The following is a 7,825-nucleotide window of genomic DNA, read 5'->3' as shown; positions in this document are numbered from 1 at the left end:
TAACAATAATGAGAAACACATCAATAACGAGTAGATAGAAACTAATTAGAGAACCTGGACTTCTCTCCCCACCTGGCAGTAAGGAGGCAGAAAGAGGTAATGTACCCTCTCTTCTGTTGGTAGTATCAGAAGAAGCCAGAAAACCATTAAATTTAAATAAGATTCATAACTTTATAAACTCAAAATGTGTGGAGTTCCATCTGAAGTCATGCAGCAGAGTAAAAAATAGGAACATCTCACACTGAATTGAAAAATCAGTGAACTGAAAGATATAACAATAGAAAGTACTTAATCTGAATGAGAGAAAATATGTGTAAAAGAGACTTGGTTAAAACAAAATATTTATCATTTGTCTCTTTAGTCTTGAAAACTTAAGACAAAAGTAGATGGAACTGAAAATCACTTCAAAAAAAAAAAAAAAGGCTGGAAAGTTCCTACATTTGGTAAAAGGCATACACTTATAAATTCAAAAAGCTGAACAAAGTCCAAACAGGATAAACCAAATTTATCCAAACCAAATCACTTCCCAATCAAACTTCTGGAAAATAAAGACAAAAAAAAAAATCTTAAAAGGAGTAAGAAAGAAACATTTGGAATGAGACTAGAGTTGTCACCAGAAACCCTGGTGGCCCGAAGAGAACACCATTGGGAAAAAGGGTCCACTCCATATTCGATCAGAATATCCTTCAAGAATTAAGGGTAAATTAAGAGGGTCTCAAATGAAGAAAGTTTGTTATCAGCAGATCCACCTAAAAGAACGGCTAAAGGAAGCTCTCTACACAGAAAGGAAATGGTCAAAGAAAGAATATTAGACTATTAGGAAGTAAGAATACAGTAAGCAAAAAGCATGAGTAAATAGCCTTTACTTCTGTCAGTCTTCCAACTCATGTTTGATTATTGAAGAGAAATTATAACACTGTCTAATGTGGTTCTAAATGTATACAGAAGATATATATAACAGCTATAAATGGAAGAGATTAAAATTACATATAGAAAGATAAAGTCTCTATACTTCACCCATAGTGATAAAATGATAGCAGTAGACTGTGATAAATAAACAGAGTGTGTACAATGTAATACTTAGAGATCCTGTAAAATAGTTATACACAAAGATATTTAAGGGGGGGCATCCAATGTGGTGAACTAGGCAGATATACTATCTAGACTCTCTCTATAACAAAAACCTGAGGAGCTAAGTGAAATGGATGTAGATGACAATCCTAAAATCTAAAATGTCAGAGGAAAGAATCAAGGAGTAGATCAAACGGCAATTATGGAAACAGACAGAATGAGAACAGTAGACAAAATGACATATGGAGTGAGGAACTACCAAATGGCCAACACAGTGTGGCCATATCGAATGATTACAAGTAGAATTAAGATCAATACAGCGCTTGGCCAAGACTGCACTGGCACCCACATGAGTGATGCTAGAGGTAGGATCTCACCTCTTACTTAAGTAACCTCCCAGTAAGCAAAGGTACAGTCTTCACCCCCAGCTACCTGGTCCAGTTCCACCACCCCTGCCAATGCTAAGCTACTTTAAAAAAATCCTTTTATTTCTTCCATCTCCCCTTTGTTTCTTCCTTTTCATACCCTTTTAAAATCCTGTATAGCAGGCACCCCATCACCCACTACCTCCAGTCAGAAGCACTCACTCCTACGCTGTGGGGTCAGTGGTGCCCACGCCCACGGAGTGAACACTGTAATATTGTCACAGCCATGTCTGGCAGCTAGTTTGCACTGATCTAGACTACTTTAAAAATTGTTTTTTCTCCTATCTTTCTCCCTATCCTTCATTCTTTCCTCCTCTCTCTGCACGCAACCTCTTTTTTGTGTGTGAGGCCCTATGCCACCTTCACAGTCAACAGTATCTAGCCCAGCCCCTCTACAGTCAGTGATTCACATGCCACAAAGTGACTGTGCATTTCCACTGCACTGTACCGGGCAGCTAGTGCCTGTGCCAGGACTCTCCTGCTTTTTCTTTATTCTTCTACTTCCATTCCGACCCCACCATGTCCCCAGCCTCTTGTGTTTTTCTTTTCATTTCCTTCCTCTCAACTCATTATTTATATTTGGTCTCAAAGAGTGGGTTCCCACATCTTGCTGTCTCCATGGTCAGCAGAACCCAGCAATGCTTTCCTATGTAGTGAGTTTCATTCTCCCACTACAGCCACATTTGTAGGCTAACGTGTGAGCCATTAGTGTCCCACATTCCCCCTCCCTCTTTTTTCTTCTTTCACGTTTTTTCTTTCTCCCCACATCCCTAGTTTTTCTTCCTATTCCTCACCTTTTATTTTTTCCTTTTTGCCCCAGCAGACAGGAGTCAGAGATCCTACCCAGTCATGTCTGTTACACCCTTTGGTGCACCCACTAGGTGAGTGCCACCACATACTCTAGCACTCCTGAGATGATAACAGATAGTGGTCAACATCTGCTCAGCTTCTTTGCTTCTCTACATGAACAAAAATCAAGGATCCACACCCAGACTCCATTATACTACAAAATACACCTGGAGAAAGGTGAGCACTAAGTGCTACTAGAGTAGCATGCCTTCTCTATTGCCTGGACATATCAAACAAAACAAAGCTAAAAAAAAAAAAAAAAAAGAGCAGGGTAAAGCAAACAGACATATAATCAACAAATAAACACAAAGGGGTTTCAAATTGTTAACAAAAAATTACATTAACTTTTAATTCTATTTTCCCTGATCTTTCTAAAACCCCATCAGCCAGTAAAGTTTCAGAGATAACTTATTTATGTAAAACAACAGGATAGTTACAGACAACTTGGGTCACACAAAATAACAGGGTATGGTGGCTCAAATAGTGACCAACATATAGGACCAGCAAATTTTCCAGAAGTAGAAATAGTATTGGAACTCCCTAATTCAAAAAAATTATACTAGGTCCCTACAACAGATTAAGAAAGAGGTTAAGGATACTACAGACAGAAATCAAAGGTCACACAGGCAAACCTCTAAAGAATTTAGAAAGATACTATAAAAATAAACTGACAAATGGAAAATTAGAACCTGTACAAAAAAGCAAATAGAAATAAAAAAGATTAATATTAAAATCTCAGAAATAATGCATTAGAAGGGCAAAACTTAGGAGTGAATCTATGGAACAGAAAATCCGCAAGGCAAAAATCAGATTTCTTAATATTAATCTGGTAAGGAAACAAATCAGAAGAAGAAAAACAAAAACAAAATAATAGTAAGAAGAAGAAGAAAGTGTAAAAATTCTGTAATACACCATTATAGAGAAATACCTTATGTTTGACTGGTGCTCCAGAAAAATAAGTGATTTTTTAAAAAATACAGAAATTTGTTGAATATTTGTTGGAAGAAAATTTCATTAATATCATGAACAAAAAGAAATGCATTCCAGAAACTCAATAACCCCAAATAAGTTAGATTAAAAAAAAAATTACCAAGACATATTATATTCAAGCTTTCCAAAACCAAAGAAAAAGACAAAGAAAGAATCCTGAAAACAGCTCAGGAAAAATGAAAATTTATCTAAGAAAAAAACCCAATAAGACTTCTGATTCCTCAGCAGAAATCATGCAGGCATGAAGGCAATGAGATATCATATATAAACTCTAAAAAATATTTTTAGAAAACTTCCAACCAAGAATTGCTTAAGTATTAAAGCTCCCTTCAGTGCTATGGTGAAATTAGGGCATTCTAAGTTAACCAGAAAATAAGATAATTTGTAAAAAGATGACCAACCTAAAAAGAAATACTAAAGGGAACCCTTTGGACTGAGAACCAACAGTAGACAGTAAACAGAGTTTAAGAAACATTACAACATCACCCAGAAATGTAAACTCTGCCTGGTTCTAACCCATTCTCACAATCATCACTGTGTTTGAGTCCATTGTTGCAAATACTGTGACAATCTAGCCTGTTGATGGTCATCCGTTTTTGCTGACCCTCTAAGCAATATCTTTTCTCAAGTAGATCATGATCAACAAAAATAGGAGTAGATATATGAATATCAGTTAAGTCAAATTTCAGAGTACCGAAAGTTGTCCAGAGACAGACTGACATTGTATAATGATAAAAAGATCACGTCATCAAGAATACACAACAATATGAAATATGAGGCACCAAACAATGGAACTGTAATACATATAAAGAAAAAACTGCTTGACTGAGAGAGAAAAATAGACATATCAGTTGGATATTTCAACACTTCTCTTTCAACAACTCATAGAATGATGAGACAGAAAACCAGGAAAAATATATGTTCTGCACAGCACACCATCAACCCATATGATCTAATCAATAGTTATAGAACATTCTGCACAGAACAAACAGAATATGCATACTATTCAAATAATATTATAATGTCTTAATATTATAACAATATTCAAATATTCTGGAACACACATGAAGAAAGACCCTATCGCAGATCATAAAACAAGTCACAACACATTTAAAATAAATGAAATGATACACAGTGCATTCGTTGATAACAATAGAATGAAACTAGAAATCAAGAACAGAAAGATTCAGGAAAATCTCCAAATACCTGGAAAATATATATTTCTAAATAACTCATGCAATTAAAAAAAGAATCAATAGAAATAAAACAAGCAAACAAACAAAAAAAAAAACACTGAACTGGAGGAGGGAGGGAAAAATGAGGTGCTGATACCAATGGTTCAAGCAGAAAGAAAATGTTTTGAAAATGATGATGGCAACATATGTACAAATGTGTTTGATACAATTGATGCATGGATTGTTATAAGAGTTGTAAGAGTCCCCAATAAAATAACTTATAATTAAAAAAACACTGAACTGACACAGCGAAAGTAAAATATGTTTTAAAATGTGAATGACAATGAAAGCATTACTGAGGAAATTCACACCACCACACATGTCCATTTGAAACGATGAAAAGCTTTACATCAGTAATATATGCACCCATTTTAAGAGCCAATAAGAGTAAACTAAGCTCGAAGCAAGCGGAAGGAGGGACATAATAAAGAACAGAAATTCTTGAAATCAAAAACAAAAACAACAGAGAAAATAATTAAAACAGAACTGATTCTTTGAAAATATTAATAAAATTGAGAAATTGCAAATAAGACTGACAAAAGAAAAAGACTAAAAAGAAAAATTACTAATGTCAAGAATTATCCTGCATTCCAGGAATGTAAGCAAGGGATATCACTTTGCATAGTTCTGGTGTTCTGAAAACATCAAAAGAATAATAAGGAAGCTATGCATATATTTTGAAAATTCAGAAACTAGGAAGAGATTCTAAAACTTGCTCTTAATGGTAAATTAACCAAAGCAAATGAAAAAAGTCAGAGTTGAATAGAAAGTTTCAAAAGGCAGCTTGAGAAGACAAAGTCAAATATAACAAAATGTACACACACTTAGATTTAGAAAACCTACAGGGAAAACACCCTCAGCCTATCTGAAAGGACTCAAGAAAAAAGTCAAGGTTACAGTTGCAATCCTGACAGATTCCATGCGCAAGATATTGAATGATGCAGGAAGCATCAAAGAAGAGGGAGATAACACAAAGAGTCACTGTACCAAAAAGAATTACCACCATTTCAGGAGGTAGCATATGAGCAAGAACCAATAATGCTGAATGATGAGGTTCAGCCAGCACTGAATCCATTAGCCAAAAACAAAGCTCCAGGAATAGATGGAAATACCAAGTGAAATGTTTCAGCAAGCTGAGGAAGCACTGGAAGTGCTCACTCATCTATTCCAGGAAATTTGGAAGACAGCTACTTAGCCAACTGACCGGAAGATATCCGTATTTGTACCCATTCCAAAGAAAAGTGACCCAAGAGAATACTCAAACTAGAGAACAATACCACTGACATTGCATGCAAGTAAAGTTTTGCTCAAATCTCCAATGACTACATTGACAAGGAACTGCCAGAAGTTCAGGCTGAATTCAGAAGACGATACAGATCAAGGGATATCATTGCTGATGTCAGGTGGATCTTGGCAGAAAGCAGAGAAGACCAGAAGCATGTTTACTTGTGTTTTATTGACGATGTGAAGGCATTCGACTACGTGGATCATAATAAACTATGGGTAACCTTGAGAAATGGAAATTCCAGGACTCTTCAATGTGCTCACGAGCAACTTGTAGATGAATCAAGAGGCAGTTGTTCAAACGGAAAAAGGGAAAACTGTATGGTCTAAGATCAAGAAAAGTGTAAGACAGGGTTGCATCCTCTCATCAAACTTATTCAATCTGTATGCAGAACAAATCATCCAAGAAACTGGATTATATGATGAAGAATATGGCACCAGGATTGGAGAAAAGGTTATTAATAATCTGGGATATGCGGGTGATACAGCCTTGCCTGCTCAAAGTGACGACGACTTGAAGTGCTGCTGAAGAACAAAGGCTGTACTCTTCAGTATGGATTATAACTCAATGTCAAGAAGACCAACATCCTTACAACTGGACTAATAGATAACACATCATAATAAATGGAGGAAAGATTGAAGTGCCAAGGATTTTGTATTGCTTGATCCACAATCAAAACTCATGGAAGCAGCTGTCAAGAGACCAAATGACCTTCTGTGCATTAGGCCTTCAGTATCTGGCAAAGTTTTGATGCTATGTATAAGGTTCCTTCCTATGTGGACAGCAGATTACTTCTTCATACTCTGTTCTTAGTGTGGAAGCTCTGCTATAACCTGGTCACTTTGGGTGACCCTGCTGGCATTTAAAATATCAACGACAGCTTCCAGTATCACAGATACACACAAGCCACCACAGTGGGCTAACTAATAAGACAAATATATTAGCAAATAAATTTAACAATATATAAACAGAATTATAAAGTAAGGCCAAGTGACATTTATTCCAGGTATACAGACTTGTTCAAAATTTGAAAATCAATTTATTCTACAGTATTAACAAGATAATAAAAATAATACAATCACATTCTAAATGTAAAAGTAAAATGAACTGTAAAATAAAAATTAGTCACCCCACCAAATGCTGGCAAGTATGCAGAGATGCTGGATCACTGGAATATAGTTGGTTGGTATGTAAATATATATGTAAATAAACTCTTTATGGGAGAAGAAAGCCTCATCTTTCTCTCGTGGGTTCAAACTGCTGACCTTGTGGTTAGCAGCCCAACACATAACCCATCATGCCACCAGCATCCTTGTGGCTATAAAAGAGCAACATGATGGATCCTTGTATGGTCATGGCAATGTTAAATACATATTACTGTATTAATGTCAATGTCCCAGCTGTGATATTGTACTATGGTTTTGCACTGTTACCAATGGAGGAAACTCAGTAGAGGTTAATACATGAATGTCTCTGTGTATTTGTTAAAATCTAATGTGAATCTGCAATAATTTTAAAACAAAAACTTTCTAAAAATCTCTAAAATATATAAAAATGAACAATAAAAAAACAAAATAATTACTTTTGCTAAGAAATGCTCTGTACTGCATGTTTTAAGATAATTTTATTATTTATTCTGCTATTCTTTATGTTAAGCAATTGGTTTTTTAGAGACATTAATATAAAATATTTTGAATAAAAGAATAATGCTGAATAACTAGGAACTCTGATTAAGCAAAAAAATACATAATTTACATATTCATTTTAAATTCATTAACAAGAAAAATATGAACTAATGTTTATGGAATGCAAATATGTTGTCCCCATTTTTCCTATGGTTTTCCAGACACCTTTGCATGCAAGAATATTCTGCCTCACTGGAAAACACAAGTTTTTCTTGCTTGGTATATTTTAATTTGTTCTTCGTCAGTGGATTGATGTTGTTGCTGTTTTGTTGTACAGTGTTGCTT

The sequence above is a fragment of the Echinops telfairi genome, unplaced genomic scaffold (genome assembly GCF_000313985.2).
Source record: "Echinops telfairi isolate 266 unplaced genomic scaffold, ASM31398v2 ScPeMD7_3;HRSCAF=10, whole genome shotgun sequence".
Classification (NCBI taxonomy): domain Eukaryota; kingdom Metazoa; phylum Chordata; class Mammalia; order Afrosoricida; family Tenrecidae; genus Echinops; species Echinops telfairi.
The sequence above is the reverse complement of the archived record's forward strand: the minus strand, read 5'-3'. Positions refer to the sequence as shown.